This window comes from Lutra lutra, chromosome 1 (genome assembly GCF_902655055.1).
Source record: "Lutra lutra chromosome 1, mLutLut1.2, whole genome shotgun sequence".
NCBI classification, from domain to species: domain Eukaryota; kingdom Metazoa; phylum Chordata; class Mammalia; order Carnivora; family Mustelidae; genus Lutra; species Lutra lutra.
The window spans coordinates 111,475,302-111,492,030 of record NC_062278.1 but is presented as its reverse complement, the minus strand read 5'-3'; the positions used below and the strand labels follow the sequence as shown (position 1 = coordinate 111,492,030).

Sequence of the window (16,729 nt, the reverse complement as noted above, 5' to 3'; positions counted from 1 at the left end):
AAATGGCACAAGGACTCTACTCCCAGTGGTCTATGCTCATAGTAGGGCCCCGAGGAGACAGAGATGGGAGTCAGGCTCCTTGGGTCTGCACTTGAGCTATCTCTCTCCATATCTTCCTCCTCCTCCCTTCCTCCTTCCTCCTCCTTTGACAAAGAAGGGCACATTTAATACTTTAGGGATGAAATATAAGGGCTTTTTTGTTTGTGTGTTCCAATATTTTTTCTATTGTATTTTTTGTTTAGTCATGAGAAGACACTTCCTACCCCAGACTCTTCGTGAACCTGATGTGTAGTAGATAACCACCAATAGAAGCCTGTGATGACCCTTTTCTAGCATGCAAAGCCCATCCAGCCTTGAGCTGAGGTGGAAAACAGGTGGTAGAGTTGAGCTTCAATTTCTGTTGAGAAGGTTTGCTACCTAGGTCCAGAGAGCAAGGTGATTGACATGGGCTGTGGAATTTCACAAGGTAGAGTTCACTGTGGGCCAAGGCTATCCAGGAGAAACTTTTAGCAGGAGGAAGCCCTACTGAAGCAGCATCTGAGAAGGTACATGTGAGTTGAAGCATGGGGAGGTCTAGAGAGGCAACAGGATCAAGGCCTAAATGTTGAAAGTATACAAGGCATTGTAGGGAATTTAAAAAAGATCTACCAAGCTGATGACTTGGAATTGATGTTGAGGGGACACTTTGGAGTCACAGTGCGGAGGGCATTGAAGACCAGCTAAATTATCATGGTTTTATTCTGAGGGTATTTAGGAGGCTCAGAAGCTTTGTGAATGTGAGGGTTGTGTGAGAAAACTGATGTTCTAGAAAGCTCCTTTTGTTGGGTATTCGAGATGGGCAATAAAGAAAGCAATTGGAAAAAGAAAGTCAACATGGGCAGTGTATTTGGGGTCAGGGGACTCACTGTATTGCTTTCAAACCATGTAAGCTTGCTCAGATCAGTTCCAGATATGTGCAGAAATATATAGGTTTAGCTACTTCTCTAATGTGAGCACCTGCCCTGCCTATCCTTCAGAGAGGTCCTGTATATCACTTGCAAAGAGGCTGAAATGATTTGTAAACTATACAACTACAACTACAGAACAAACATGGGAGATAATGCCCCGGGCTGGCTGGATGCAATGGAAACAAGAGTTGGTTGGTGGCCATGGGGATGGGTGGTTGGGGGTATTATTGAGTCAATGGTAAGTCTCTGTTTGGGATCATCTTCCCTCTGGAGGGATATCTTGTTTCCTCCCCAGCACATCCTGTGTCACCTGGCACAGACTGGGAGCTAGCTGAAGATTAAGGTGTGCTGAGCTACTAGTCAGGAGTCAAAGACCAGAAATTCCTTAGGTCCCTAGTAACTTCCTCAAGTGAAAGAAAGAAATACAAAGCTAATTTTTCAATCTTGAGTTTGAAGTACAAATAAACAGTTGAGTTACTGTTTTGCAGAGTTGCCAAGTAATGATGAAGGGCAAGGAAGAGTCCGTTTGCTCAAGGTGATTGCTCAATGCCCAGGTCTTGCCAGTAGAGGTGTCCGGGAAGGTGCAAGCAGAAGTCAGCTCAGCTGTTCTCAGGAGCTGCTCCTTGGAAGGCAGTCCACGGCCTCATGGAGAAGAAGGGTTAACACGAATGTGTGAAAGGAAAACTGTGGAATTGAGACTAGGTTAGGAGGGGTAAGAGAGAGCCATCTGGGCTTTCAGCCAGCCCTGGGCTTCCAGTGGAAGGATTTCACAACCCCTCCTTTCTTCGTGGGTTATGTCCTTGGAGTGAACAGCCGGTAGGGGCATCTCGGCGGGGAGTGGAAAGTACGCTGGACTGAGAAGTGGAGCTCTGCGTTCAGGCTCTGGCTCAATCACTGCCGGGTGGTATGACCCTCTCTTTTGGGGGTGGGGTCAGACCAGAATGCTTGATCCCTGGGACTAGATGCAGATCCAGTTTCCTGAGGGATGGGGGACAGGGCAGTCTGTCTCTTCAGATTGAAATTCACAGAGGACAGCTACTGTGAGTGAACTGACCTACGGCCCAGGGTGACCGAGTCCTGTGACCATGATGGCAACATGGGAAATTTCAAATAAGGTCAGCTTGGGGCAGAGGCAACAGTGTGCCTGCCAGCCTAAGCTTGCGGTTCAGATAAATCAGAGAGCGGGGAGCCCTCCGAGTTCACCCTCATAGGGTTGTGGAGCTCTGTAGAACACAGAGGAGAATTTCTCTGATGAACTCTACATACAAGAGCAGTGTCTTCCTTTTGAGCCTTGGACAACACAGGTCATTTCCTTCCTACTCCCATTTTCCTTCTGCAAGTCTCAGAACACAGGAACTCTTCCCCTCTACTTCTCCCATTTCCCAAGCAGAGTCTTAGTGACAAAAGCAATTGCTCTCTTGCACACACTTCCCCTGTTCTTTCTGGTGACCAACCACAGTACCAGTCCAGGCTTTGAGAAGTAGGGTGTGGGGCATGAGGGTGAAGATCACGAGCTGGTCCCTGTGGCTGCCCAGGCTGTGCCACGTGTCCCTACAGGCAGATACCCATACTGGGTGGCTCTGTCTCATTTCTAAAGAGGGATCCATTACTCCTGAGCAGCTCAGGAGCACCATTGACTTTCTACAGCCCTCCCTCCAGGGCACAGGGGGAACATCCAAATTAAAGAAACCTTTACTGAGCACCTACTAAGTACGAGGATCCATTTTTGGACCAGTCATAGTTCCTGCTTCCAAACGGAGAGACAGAGTAAGTGGGAAACCACAATAATACTATGCAGAATAGGAGCATGGTCACAAATTCAGAAAGACTTCAAATGAAGGAGGAGTGGTGCTCAGTTGGGAGCTCACAGAAGGATGTGATGACTTGAGATAGAACAATCATGCCCATCTTTATTATTATGGCTATTACTATAACCACTTTTATTGAGCTCTTACTATATCCAATGTACAGTGCTAAAACCTTGTATATTACCTCTTTACAAAAGCCCTCCCCCTCTTAGATAGCATCATTTTGTAGTTAAAAAACATGAGACTCAAAGAGGTTAAGTAACTTTCTCCAGGCCACCCGGTGAGTAGATGATTTAAACCCATGGTTTCTACTCAAATATGGAGGTCAGGTATTCCTACTGTAGGATGAAGAACGACAGCTTGGAGTGGCAAAGGATGGCATAATTTTGTTTGGACAGGGAAGCTGTAGAGGTAAGATAATTGGGACTTGAGGGCCAGTGGGGACCTGGACTTTGTCCTGAAGGCTGTGGGGAGACCAAAAATCAGAGCAAGACAATGGTACAATGAGAAGGTGGCTCTAACTTAGCAGCAAGTATAGGTGGGCTGCTGGCCAGTGAGTGGTTGGGCTGAGAGACTGGGCTGTAGGATGGGAGTTGGGGGTGTTGGGGGGAAGGAGAGGAGCAACCTAAACCTGAACACCTGTGCATCATCTCCGGCTGTCACCATCAATGACATAGCAGAGAATGAAGTGTCTGAAGACAGCCTGTGTTCCTCTGAGGTTCTGCAGGCATCTGGGGAACTTTCTTGTCACTCAGGTCCATGATAGGCACCAGTGCAGGGGCTGGAACTCTTTCCTCATCTGCAGTGAACAGAGCATCTTACAAATCAGGGCCCTTTGTGCATGTCCAACTTGTACCCTTTCTCCATCACTCTCTTGTCCCCACTCTCAAACCCCACAGCAGCAGAGCCAAATGAATCATAGAATTCTTTTAATGGAATCAGACTCCAAAGGAGAATGCCTGGGTGGAAGCAAAGGGAGGATTCTGAGTCCCCAGCCATCTTCAAGAGGACAAACATGCGGTGGATCAGAGAGAGACAGGGTGGAGGGCAAGCAGTGAAGAGTGCCCAGCAATGGCCAGCTCCGTGATACTTGACAGAAGCCCCCTGAGACCACCAGTGGGCACACTCTCCAGGCCAAGCTCCCGAGGAGCTTCCTGTAATGACTTTGGCTAAGGCCAAGGCTAAATCAAAGTCATGGAGATCTTTGCCTCAGTCAGGTGAGTTATTCCTCTGCCACCGTGTTCTTCTTGGTGCTTCCAAAGAGCTGTTTTTTTCATCTCAGAGAGCGGCACACCACCCATTCCAGCAAGGGATGCCACCACCATGATAAAAAAAAAAAGGGGGGCCCCTAGAGACTGTCTAATCCAATCTGACAGCACGCTGAGTGGGCATAAAACTGATTGAGACTCACAGAAGGTCCTGTCTTCTTAGCTTATTTATTATAAACACATAGTGCTCGGTTATGTGCCAGGCATTGCTCTAAGCACTTTGTTAGTTATTAACTTACTCAATTCTCATGACAGTCCTATAAGGGAAGTACTTTTGCTCCATTTTACTGATGAGAGAACTGAGGCACAGTGATGGGAAGTGGGTTGGCCAAAGCCTCACCTTAATGGCTAGAACAGAATTGAGCCTAGGTAGTTTGGCTACCGGGTCCAAATTCTGTACCCCTTTTTATTCTAATTTCCAAGCTAAGACTCTGGCAATGCCTACAAGAGAAAGGGAGAGCAGAGCAAATGATTTCTAAAGTTACAACAAACTAACACTTTGTGATTCAGTGGAATCAGCAAGTGGTTAGGGCTTAGGCTGTGAGGTATCAGTGGGCTGTTAAATATGCTTTGGTATGACACAAATCACCTACGTCTGTTAATTTCACTGAGTTGGGGCATGGGCTTGCCACCACCCGAACTGTGAATTGAGTGGATCTACGGACCCACTGCAGGGCCCCAGATCTTCACACAAGGACTCTCTTATATCACACATGTTCGCAACATTTACCTGGTGAGATCGTGAAAACAGTGCTCAATCTAAGCAAAGAAGTGAGGTGGGGAAGTAACCGTGAAGATTTGGGCTGCAGGGGTACAGTGATTCAGCGAGATGTGGCCAGGAGGGAATGCTTGGCCCTAAGTGCTGGCCATGGAGTTGGAGGCTTCAGTTTCCTTAGCAAGGAGGGTGAGGCAGATGATTGGCTGTTGGCAATGGGGTTACTTGAGTGGAAGAAATATAATCTTTCTAGTGGCCCAAATAAGAAAGGCTCTGTATGGAGATACAAGCTCAAATTTCCCAGTTTGTTTAAACATTCAAATGGGATATAGCTAAATTCATGATGTGGATTCCCTGGTGGGAAGGTAGGAGATGCAGTGGAAAGAACACTGGTTTGGTGTTGGGGGCACCTAGGTTCCAACCTTGCCTCTGCTCCTAACTAGGTGAGAGGCATTTGGTGAGTCATAGCCCCCCCGGCTTCAGGTCACTTGTGACAGTGACTATTGAGTACCTGCCATCCCAGGAAATGTTCTCAGAGCTTAAGATGTATTACCCTAATTCTCATCGCGGTTCCATGAGTGAGGTACTGTGATGACCGCCGCCGTCACTCAGAGGAGGAAAAGGAGTCTCAGACAGGTGAAGGAACTTGCCGAAGGTCATTCATTGGGCCATGGAGATGGGAACTGTCCCAGACTACCTCCCATGCTCTGAGACAAACCTATACTCCCTTTGTCCTGACCCTCAGAGCAGTTTGGGCTCTCTGGATATACTATATACAATTCTGTTCAGGATATTTGTGCTGAAGATAGTCCTTCCAGGAGCAGCACCTGTTTGTTTAGCACTGACTCTTGACCGAGCCAGTCTTTGCTCCCACATTTGTTTCAGTGAAATCTGGATGATCAGTTCTGTGAAGGCAGGGTTCCTCATGATAAGCACAGTGCCTGACCCACAGTAGGTGCTCAGTTAATATTGGTTAAATGAGTGTATAGAAGAACAATTGAACATGGTGGGGCAGAGGGGCAGTTGAAGGGATGGGTAATAGAAGGGAAGAAGAACAGAATGAGCTCCCTGGGGTGTGAGCTCGTCCACACATTCTGAAAGCTGGAGGTCTTCCCTAGGAGATTTGGGCTTTTATTTATTTAAAAAAATTTTTTAAAGATTTATTTATTTGAGAGAGCGAGCGAGCAAGCAGAGGGGAATGGCAGAGTGCAAGGGAAAGAGAAACTCTAAGCAGAATCTCTGCTGAGCACAGAGCCTGAAGCAGGCCTCAATCTTGCAACCCTGAGACTAGGACCTGAGCCAAAACCAAGAGTCAGACGCTTAACTGACTGTGCCACCCAGGCGTCCCTTGGCTCTTAGATTAAAAGCTGCAATGTGGCATGTGATCCTCTTGTAACAAACTCTCCACTGAGGAATCCACAGATGGAGGTGTCTCCTGAAGCCAGCCCATCGGGGTCTGCCTGTGAAAGGAGAGCCTGGAGAGTGGGGCCCAATTCTGCCTGCTCTCAGGGAGAACATGGGGGAGCCCATCAGCTGTTCAGGGCTGGGCTTTCCTCCTCTACCTAACTTCTCCTCTAGCCAGTTGGGGTTGGGAGTCTTATGTACCCTCTTGTGTCCCTACCCAAGCTTTCCTTCCTATGTAGGGAGCATATCAAGCTCTGATTTTTTGTGCCACCTGCTGCCCGTCACAACTTACCTGTGGCCTGTGGATCCTGTCCTCTGCAAAGTGACATTTCTCTTGACTCAGATGAACACTCCTGATGGGGTGCTCATGAGTGTTCATGTGCCTTATCCTGGTCAAATAATCATACTTTCCAGTGCCCTGGAAGACATGGTTAATGATGGGACTTTTCCACCCTGGGGTAGATTGCTATTAAGTGCAATGATCACCACCACTGATACAATTGGCAAGACCCTACCTCATCCTTAGTCTAACTGATTGTCATATGGAAGGGGCAAGGACCATGGGGGCATGCCATGAGGCCATGAGAGGATGCCTCTTGGTCCTATCTTTGCCACCGACTGTGCCACCTCTTACTTCTTCTTTTTAGATGGCATAAGGTTGACATGATGAGTCTGGGAATACTTGGCTTTATCCTGCCTCAAGTCTAGGTATTAGGAGCTGAATTTTACAGAGAGCAAATGAGGCATAGATGGTCCAGACCATTTGGATTCCACCACATTTTTACATGACTTCCTTGCATGGCGTTCTTACCATGTTCTTACATCCTGACCTTGCATGGCTTCTCAGTGTGTAATGTGCCCATCTGTCCTGAGACAGGCAGGATTAGCCCCATAGGTGAAGCTCAGAGACTCAGAGACATTAAAGGTACTGCCTAAAGTCACACAAAACAAAATGGAGGAACTGGGATTTAAACCCAAGTTCCAAGACAGCCAACACTGCCTGTGGGGTTGGTCGGGCCTCTTGGGAGCTATTAGTCTGCTTGTGTGTGTGTGTGTGTATGTGTGTGTGTGTGTGTGTGTGTGTGTGTGTGTGTGTGTGTGTGTGTGTGTTTGTGTGCTCCCCTGAAACTTGGGGCCAGAGTGGCCCCAGGGAATGACAGCTGGACTCCGGGGTAACTCTACTTTGGGAGGACCTAGCTAACAGCTCCTCCTCAAAATCCAGCCCGCCAGACTCTGTTATGCCTGCCCTTCCTCTACCTCCACTGCAACCAATTTCTTGGCTATGGTAGCTGTGTGCCTGGTGTTCCCTATTTGACCGTCTAAATCCATCCTCCTTCTCTTCCCCCTCTTCAGGAAGCTGATCTTGTAGAGATCAGTAGGTTCCATGCCTTCTGGCTTCTGGTTGGACTCACTGATTAGGTGATCAGAGGGTGGGAGGAGGGAGAGGTGAGGATCTATCATCCCATATCTCCCTTCCTGCTGGCTGGAGGTTAGTGGAGGCTGTATGTTGCCATGAAAGGCCACAGCTCCTATCAGTGGCCCTCTCCTGCAGCCTCCTGGCATGGCCACCAGATCCTGGGAACTGCCTCTTCCTTTGCCCTTTTAGATGGTGGACTGGTAGCAGCTCCCGGTTGTTGTTAGCCCCAGTATGCCACACCATCTCTTGGGTTTCCTTAACCATACTCACAACTGTATATATTATTCTTTAATTAATCTCTCTTTGGTCACCCTGTTTTGAGTGTGTCCTCTGTTTCGTCTGAGGACCATGACTGATATACAATGTGCCTCATTCTTCCTTGCTTCTGGTCTTCCATTTTTAAAGAAACACTTCTCACCCCAGGCTTTTCACATGAAAGTCTGCAGATTTTGCTCCTCAAAATATTTCATTGGAAAACAAAACAAAGCTAAAAGGAGAAGCCAAAGGTTAGAGTTGTGTGGGGATTTAAAGGCACTGGGTTTGGACCTGGAGGCTGGAGAACCAATTTTGTTACCTCCTGGATCTGTCACCATGCCAAGTCTCTTGGCCCTTTCTTTAAATACAATACGAGTCATTTTTGCCTTATCTTTCCCATATGCCTCTTGGGAAGATCAAATGAGGCCAACACCAGTGGAACTGCTCTATAAATGCTGAAGCATTTTCTGAGCATTAGGTGTTACTGTTGTTGTTTTTATCATAGACAGCATATGGACAAAATCCTCAAAAGGCCATGTGCTTCATTTTCCAATGCACTCAGATTTCTCTGTCGCCTCTGTGCCTCCTGGATTAGAAGAGCTGGCATTTGCGGAATCCAAGATTGATGTCTAGGAGAATTTGCCAAGCATGGTCCCACATGAGCAGTGCTAAAAATACCTTTGACCTCAGTGGGAGCATCTCAGTCCCAAGGGGGTGGGCCCAAGGGACAGGGACTTTGTGAGGAAAATGACTTCCGTCATTCATCTGCTGGGGTTACCAGAGGGCAGGAAGAACGTGGCTGTCACAAGGTCATCCTTTTGAGAGCCAGTGGGAACACTGATTTGATCTCACTGTGTGTTAAGGTGGTGGGTGGGTTGGAGAGGATTTACCTTAACCTTTTGTACTTCTCTGTTAGAAGGATATGGCTTAGAGCTCTTCCTCATGGCTACACCTCTCCGGAATGTTTCCAGATTGCCTTGTAGAGATATATGGTAGACACCCAGAGCCAGAGGGAGGTAAGGAGGTCATTCTAGGATCTTGGTTTGTAGTTTATTGCAGAAGCTGAGTTCAATCCAGGAAAGAAAAATCTAATCCAGGAGCTTTGGTTTAATATTTCCAGGGATAGGGTATGGGAAGCCTCATTGTCTCTCCTAAAGATCAGTGGTTTTCCAACCAATTCTTAGAGCCCTAGACACTTGCTATTTCCAATGTGATCCATAGATCACTGGCATCAATGTCAACTGGGTCCTATCCCAGATCCCTAAGTCAGAATCTGCATTTTCACCCGATCCATCCAGGTTATTATGGACATTAAAGTCTGAGAAACACTAGTTTAGGATCCTTCTGAAATGCCTGAGGAGGCTACCTGTAGGTACCTTCCAGCTATGTATATGGGGTCCCATGAAGAACAGCATGTGAAAAAGGGGACCACTGACATTTTTAAAAGAAGAAAAAGGTTGAAACCCATGTGGTCTTTCCCTCCCTTTGGTAGAAGAGGAAATTGTGCTGAGGTTAGGACCCTGTTCTCTATCTCTCCTGAGGCCAGACCCTTGTTCTCCTGCTGTTCTCCTGAGCTCCTCAGATGCCTAGCACAAGCCTGCTGCAGGGGGAGGCTCCAGAATCAGGGGCCGGGTCAGGATACTAGTGGGACTTTTATGATGTTTCCCAAGCCATGCGGCCCCCAACTCTGAGGGTCTAGACTTGCCAGGGTGGCCTGGTAGGCACCGAGGACAAAAAAATAGTTTGTCATGACCTGGGATTTAGGGCTCATCTTGGTACTTTGAAAAGAGAAGACAGAAGGGTGTGGAGTTCCTCCTCTGTAGGTAGGATTATGTGGGGAGCTTAGTGTTTGTTGTATGAGGAACAGCCTGGCAGGAGCTGAGAAGAGATAAGTCTGCTTCCAGCTGGGATCTGGGCACAGCCTCAAGGTAGCAGGTTTTCAGGATTTCCAGCAGGAATGCTTGGCGGCCCACAGTAATATCTTTTGGGTTTCAGTTTGCTGCAATTATAAATATCTGTGATTTGCATTTCCTTTCCACCCTACCCTAGAGGATATCAATGCATTCCGCTATTACTTCCCCCTGCCACTCTCACACAGGTCCCTCATAGGCGACATTCACGGCTTTCATTGTACAAAGGGGAAACTGAGATTCCCCACAAATGGGTGCCATCTATGTCTGGGCTGATCTGGAACTGGCACTTTCAGAAGAAGGAAGATTCCTTTGAACACCAGTCCCAGACTTTCTGGCTTGAACTCTAGTCCCAACTCATACTGCATCCTACCCTCTGGCAAGACTGTCTGCCCCTGTTGACCTTCCCTGAATGCACAGGTCCCCTAGTTATGTGGGCACATGCCCTCCTCTACCCTCCCACCTCTGTACCATCAGATACACATCCATGTCTTTCATTGGCGACTCAACTGTCCTTCTTTGATTAGAGCTCTCTGACAATATGTCTCCCCCCCACCCTCATCTTTGCCAACCTTCAAAACCTCAAAGGCAGGAGTGTGTTTCAGCCCCTCAGTTCCAGCACAGTGCCACCGTCAGAAAATGCTTGGGCCATGACAGATGAACCAAAAGATAACACATATGAGCTGGAGGATGAAGCAGAGAGAGTGCATATTTCACAGACTTTTCTGGGTGAAAGGATCATTGTACAGTTCTGATACGTAGCAGGAGCCATGCAAAAAAGGGTGCGGAGTGGAAGCCACAGCTCCCCCATGAACGGTCTCCCTGTGGTTCAGACAGGCCCTAGGCACGAACCTGGCACCAGCTTGCAACTCAAGACACTTGACTTATCTGAGTCTTCAGGTTTGGTTTTTTAAATTTTTTTTTAAATTTTAAATTTTTAAATTTTAATAGAATTTTTAAAAAATTTAAAAAATTTTTTTATTTGACTGGAAAATGAGGATTCTGACATTATTTACCACCCTTGGTTGTTATGAGCATGAAATAAGGTGAGGTACATGTAAAATGTTTGTTGGAGAATTAGCACCTCAAAGCCACTGACACTTGTCAGCTGCTCGCTAGTAGGGGGAATCATCTTTTCTCCTCCTATGGAGCCCACTGATGCTCGAGAAAAATCCAGAAGGGTGACAGGCAATCCCACATTTGGAGCTGAGTCTTTCTTTTGAGGACATGAATGCTCTGGACTTTAGGAAATGGTCACCTAAGATTTTCAACATTATGCTTACTAGAAATGGGCTCTGTTCCAATCCACACTGAATTCTTCCTTAGTTTCAATTATGGAACTATTGACCAATAATGCAGAGGTTAAGCAAGCCCCGTCTCTGGGCCACTGGTTTCCATTCTGGCTTCGGTTTGGAGAATCAGGGATGTGAGGTGGGAGAAGGCCTGGTCTGAGATGCACAGGACCTGGGTTTGACCTTGACTCCCCTTGAGACCCTAGGCCATTCACTCTTTCCCTTTGCGCTTTGGTTTTTTTCACCTGTCCAAGGAGAAGACTGATCTAGATGCTTCATATGACCAGTCGTCTTAGAACTATTGCGGAAAACAGGGAACCCCGCAGCGGTGCTCTCCAGGCATCTATATTTCTCTTTTTTCTCTCTATCTCCACCTGTCCTAATGAATAGGATCTGAGCTGAATGAGAATAAGCCCGTGAAATCTTGTTTTACATATTCAAAGTGGTTCCATACACACCTTATTCTAACTTCACCAACACCTCGATGAGGGCAGATAAGGGGGGTGTCATAATTCGTATTTTATAGACAACAAATCTGGGGATCAGAGAGAGACAGAGACTCAAGGTCACTTTGCTCATAGAGGTAAAACAGTGCCCTTGCGTTTCCCGTTCTGATTTTCTCGGCCAGTGGCTCCCAGACCCGGAGGAGGATATACAGCTGGGTTGGTACCCTGGACGAAAAGGAGTCCCTCTTGGTTCCACCCAATCTCCTTTCCCTGCCCAGGCTCTGGCATCTTAGTCCTCACTCGGCCACATGAGGCCACGGGAGACTTAGCGCGATTATTCTTGGAGAACGCAGATGATGGAGACGTGCACAGGGAAACATAGGCCAAGTGTGACAGTGAGACTACTGGGCTGCACGGTTGACCTGCTCCGATGGGTTGAAGACAAGTAATTGGGCAGAAAGTCATGCACCTGGACGATAAAAAGATAAGCTTCCAGAGAGGAGACAGGGAAGGTAGCATGACACCCGCCATGAGAATGGGTGTATGAGCTATGGAGGAGAATTAGTCAAGGAGATTTGGAGGCATTTAGCATCTCTGTTGAAACATTTCTCACTCCCATTCCTCCCCTCCATGTTCACTGCCACCACCCTCTTGCTTCTCACCCAGAGGGCTGCAGACGCCTCTCAACTGGTCGCCCTGCTCCAGTCTCTCCTGTTCCATTCCACCCCCACATGGAGCTCAACCTACATGTTGAGCCATATTCCTCAGTGCTCTGCCTGAGCATGCAGTGCTGCAGCTGAGTGAACTAAGTGAACTAGTCGCTCTGCCTGCTCCTGTACTTTTCCATCTCTGGGCTCAGCTGGTGGGTTTTTTTGTTTTTTGTTTTTTTTGTTTTTTGGGGTTTTTTTTTGTTTGTTTGTTTTTTTTGTTGTTGTTGTTTTTTTCCTTCTGCGCAACTCCCCCTTTAGTGCAAATCCAACGTCATTCTTTCAGGACCACCTTAACGCCACCTCCCCCACGACGTCTTTCCTTGTCCTGCCCTCTCCCCTGTCCCACAGGAGGGACCCCTCATGCCTGAGTGTGTATCACACCTGGTGGTCTGGGCTCCTCAGTTACTGCCGTCTACCTGGTATTGTAATGATCTCTGGGCATGTCTTATCTCCCCTCCTAGACTGGGATCACCTTGCCGTCAGGGAAAGGGATCATGTTCAAGTTCATATTCCTCGGGGTCTTGGCTGCTTTTTAGTTATCGGATGATTAATAAAGATGCAAGTGAATGACTGCTTGTTGGGATTGGGAGACAGACGAGCTCCAGCTTCTAAGCTTCAAACAGTGTCCACCATAGAACCGAAATTAAATCGATGATGTTGTGTGGGGGGAAATGCAAATAAATGCATACTGTGAAAGGTGGGTGAGAAAGAAAAGAGCCGGCACAGGAGTGCAGCCCAGGGGACCAGGAAAATAGGAATGAGGGAAACAACAGTGTTTGTTTTATGCCTGGTAACAGAAGTCAACAGAAGCTGGATGAAGCGTCTTAGGGTGGGACCAGGTGAATCATAAGGCTTCCAATTAACCCTTAAATGGCCTCGTATGTTTTCCCTATGGCAGAAGGATGGAAAGAAGAGTGCTTAACACATTAGCGGCCATCGAGAGTTCTTGAATTCATCCACATTTTAGTCTTTACCTCAAATCAGTCCGGTGAAGACTATCGACACAGGCAAGACACAATTCTTGCTCCCTGGAAGTTCGCAGTCTACTTGTTGTTATAAGATAGCATGGTGGCAAATAATCAGGACAGAGCACCTTATGGAATGTATGCATGTGTGTATGTGTGTGTAAGAATGTGTACAACGTGTGTGTGTGCCACGGGGCTGCAGAAGAGGCAACAGGTAATTTTAAGTAAGGTAAGGGAGAAACGAAAACAGAGAGGGGGAAGATGCTTTGGAGAACATGTCTGTGAAGCAAAAGCTTAAAGAATGGGCCAGAATCTTGCCAGTCTTCAGAAGTTGTATGTGAAGAGGCATCACTGTGTGAGTTCAAGTCGGGAGATTGTGTAAGGGAGGCAAACCTGACTGGGTCAGGGAACAGGGCATTACAATGACCAGTTGGGCCTGTCTTTTCCAAGACCCATGGGTACTGACTGACCAGTGTTTAAGTTTCAGAATGACTAAAAAAGCCCAGTTTTATGTGCGTGTCTATATGTGTGTGTGTAAGTGTGCACGCGTGTGTGTGCGCATGCGTGTGTGTGTGTGTGTGTGTGTGTGTGTGTGTATGTGAGAGGAGCTGGAAGGCTAAATAACACTCTGAAAAGGAAAACCCTACTGGCAAATCCAAAGCACTTCCTTCTTACCCAACCCTAGTCCTCCCTGTGTAGGTGGAGGGCAGGATTGAGTCCCTGCAGGAGGGGAATGGATTGGAAAGGGAGCCTCACCTCAGCCACTCTTGGCCTCCGGAAAGTGAAAAGCTGAAAAGAATGTGAATAAACGACGGCCCTTTCACTTGTTGCAGACTCTGTTTATTCATAGCCTCATCAGCATAGGTAAATTGGAGCATTCACCAGTGCAGGAGGAGACAGCTGTCCCTGTGCACCTGCATGGTAAGGCCCGGCAGCAGCCGCCATGGGGACTCCCCACAGTCACTCTGGGCTGCCAGTGCTGCCGTGTGTGGCTGGGTGGAAGAAAAGAGGGAATAATGTGATGATAGGCTGCCAGGGAGGAAAGGGACCTGGTGTCATGCGGGCAAACTCCTCTCTCTCACGTGTGGGGGAACTGAAGTCAAGAGAGGCAATGGACTTGTTCATGGTCCCACAGTCAGTGATTATCCGGATGTTGCTAGAACCCATGGCTCCTGACTTAAGGGCCAATGCTGCCTCCTGTCCCCTTGGAAGACTGGGGTGGATGAGAGGGACCAGTGCAGTAGATGACACAGGTGATGAGTCCCTGGGGACCCCCACTGGACACACTGGCCCTCGTTCCTGACAGGCCGTTCTTTTAGGTCAGGTTCTGTCTTTATTCTGCTCATGGTCTGGGCCAGCATTCTCCCAGGGCCACAGGAAGTTTGGGGGGGACTGTGTCTTCCATAAGAGAGACATTCGCAGTTTCTGTGAAATGGGCAGACTCGTTTTGTTTCATTAAGTTTAGCGGGAACTTTCAAATCTCTCTCATGTTACTTTTGTGGGCAGAAAATTTAGTCATCCGTTCTGTGAGAAGGATTTGAATGGCGAAAAGATTGGCATTAAGATATTGATGCTTGTTCCACAAATTTTACTTTTTGTTTTGGAGAGATTAACTCCAGTTTTCTTTTAGGTTTTTAAGGCGATTAAGCTGAGAGATAGCTATGTTCTATTAAGAGCACCAACCTTGACATCAGAAAGCCTGGGTTCCATCATCAGCCCTGTTGTTTCCAGTTTTTTTTTTTTTTTTTAATCATCAAGTAGTTTATCTCTCTGAGCCTCAACTTCTTCATCTTTAAGATGGGGTTATTAATACCTACTTTATTAATTTGCCTATTTAAATTCATTAAACAGAAATTTTTTCAGCTGTTATTATTATATGCCAGGTTATGTTCTTGAGAGTGAGATAAAATCATGCCCAAGACAGCTGAAATCCCTGCTCCCTCAGAATTTGTATTATATAAACTATAATAAAGATTAAAGGAGATGCTTTACAGGTGCTCATAAGCTTAGCACAGTGCCTGGCAGGTAGTAGTTGCTTAATAAATTATAAAGTTAGACTTCTTACAACATCGGGTGCAAGGGGAGCTGTTCTAGTTTTAGTGGTGCCACTAGCCAGCTTGGAGACCTTGGAAATCTCTGGAAACATAAGTGCCTCCCAGCATGGCTCCTTGGCTAGCATGACCTTCTTAAGCACCAATGCTCAGGGACACTGCTGTGTTTCACCATTTTCCCAGGGTCTTTTTATGGACAAGAAACTTATTTGCTCATGTAATTTCCATTCCTATAAGGATAAGACCAGGGTCACTGACTTTAAAAATGTCTATTGAGTGGTCCTTGTCCCATGGATCAGATTCAAGATCTGAAAATAAATGTCAAATTGTTCTTTCTGTGTGTTGCTTGCTTTCTACTCATTAACTTATCTCTGGCTATTAGCAAGCAGCTTAGCTGAAAACGAACAAAATTCTGATGAAATCTGCTCTATCCTTAGGTGAACTTAATTTCACAGAGAATGGGGGTGGGGGAGCTAGTGACCAATAATCATGGTCAATGAAATTTCTACCCAATTGTGTTGGTTCATCTGAAGGGACTGGTAAAACTCCTTTCCGGTGACAGTGTATTGAAGGGAGATTCAGAAGTGGATTTGGGTGTCAGAACCACTACTGGTTAATTAAGTTCAAGCCAGAGAATTGTAGACACAAGGGAGAATAAACAGTGTTTTGTTCAATCTCTTTATCCTACCGTTAAGAGAACTGTGGTCCATTATCCACAACAGCCAAGACATGGAAACACCCTAAGTGTCCATCAACAGAAGAATAAAGACAATGTAGTATTTATACACGATGGGATATTTTCCAGCCAGAAGAAAGAAAGAGATCTTGCCATTTGTGACAACATGGATGGACCTTCAGGGCATTATGCTAAGGAAAATAAGTCATACAATGCTGTATGATCTCAATAATATGTGGAATCTAAAAATGCCAAATTCATAGAAACAGAAACGGGAGTGGTAATTATCTGGTGCTGGGGGGGGTGAGAGAAAAAGGGAGATGTGGTCAACGAGTATAAATGTCTAGTTATGAGATAAGTAAGTTCTGAAGATCTACAGTATAGCATAGTGATTAGAGTTAATACTGTATTATATACTCGAAAGTTGCTGGGAGAGTAGACCTTAAATGTCCTCACCGCAAAAAGAAATGATAATTATGTGACGTGATAACAGGTATTAGCTTATGCTACTGTGGTAATCTCTGTGATATATTGTATCAAATCAACACCTTCAGCTTACACAATACCTTGTGTCAATTATATCTCAATAAAGCTGGGGGGAAAGGATGCATGTACAGTGGAAGGGGGTGAATTTGGTGTGGGACATACTGAGTGTAAACTGTCTGTTGGGCATGAAACTAAAGATATCCAAAAGGCAATGAAAAATGATCCTGAAAGAGAGAAGGATGTGTTAAAAGAGAGAAATGCAGAGAGAGAGAGAGAGAGAGAAGGGGGAGAGAAAAAAAATGTGGTCCAGAAATGTGAGGTCTCTGCCCTCTAATTTACATCTGCTAATTAGCAGCAGATACAGTGACGTGGACTTCGT

At 46.5% G+C, this 16,729-nt stretch overlaps 1 long non-coding RNA gene across 1 annotated transcript in view; it reads left to right on the top strand.

Annotated features, from left to right (window-relative positions):
• Positions 1 to 2,517: 2,517 nt before the first annotated feature.
• Positions 2,518 to 16,729, top strand: part of LOC125102003 (uncharacterized) — a 37,637-nt gene continuing 23,425 nt past the window's right edge. Inside the window, exon 1 of the long non-coding RNA XR_007128005.1 lies at positions 2,518 to 2,714. This is a non-coding gene — a long non-coding RNA (uncharacterized LOC125102003). The remainder of the gene's footprint in view (positions 2,715 to 16,729) is intronic.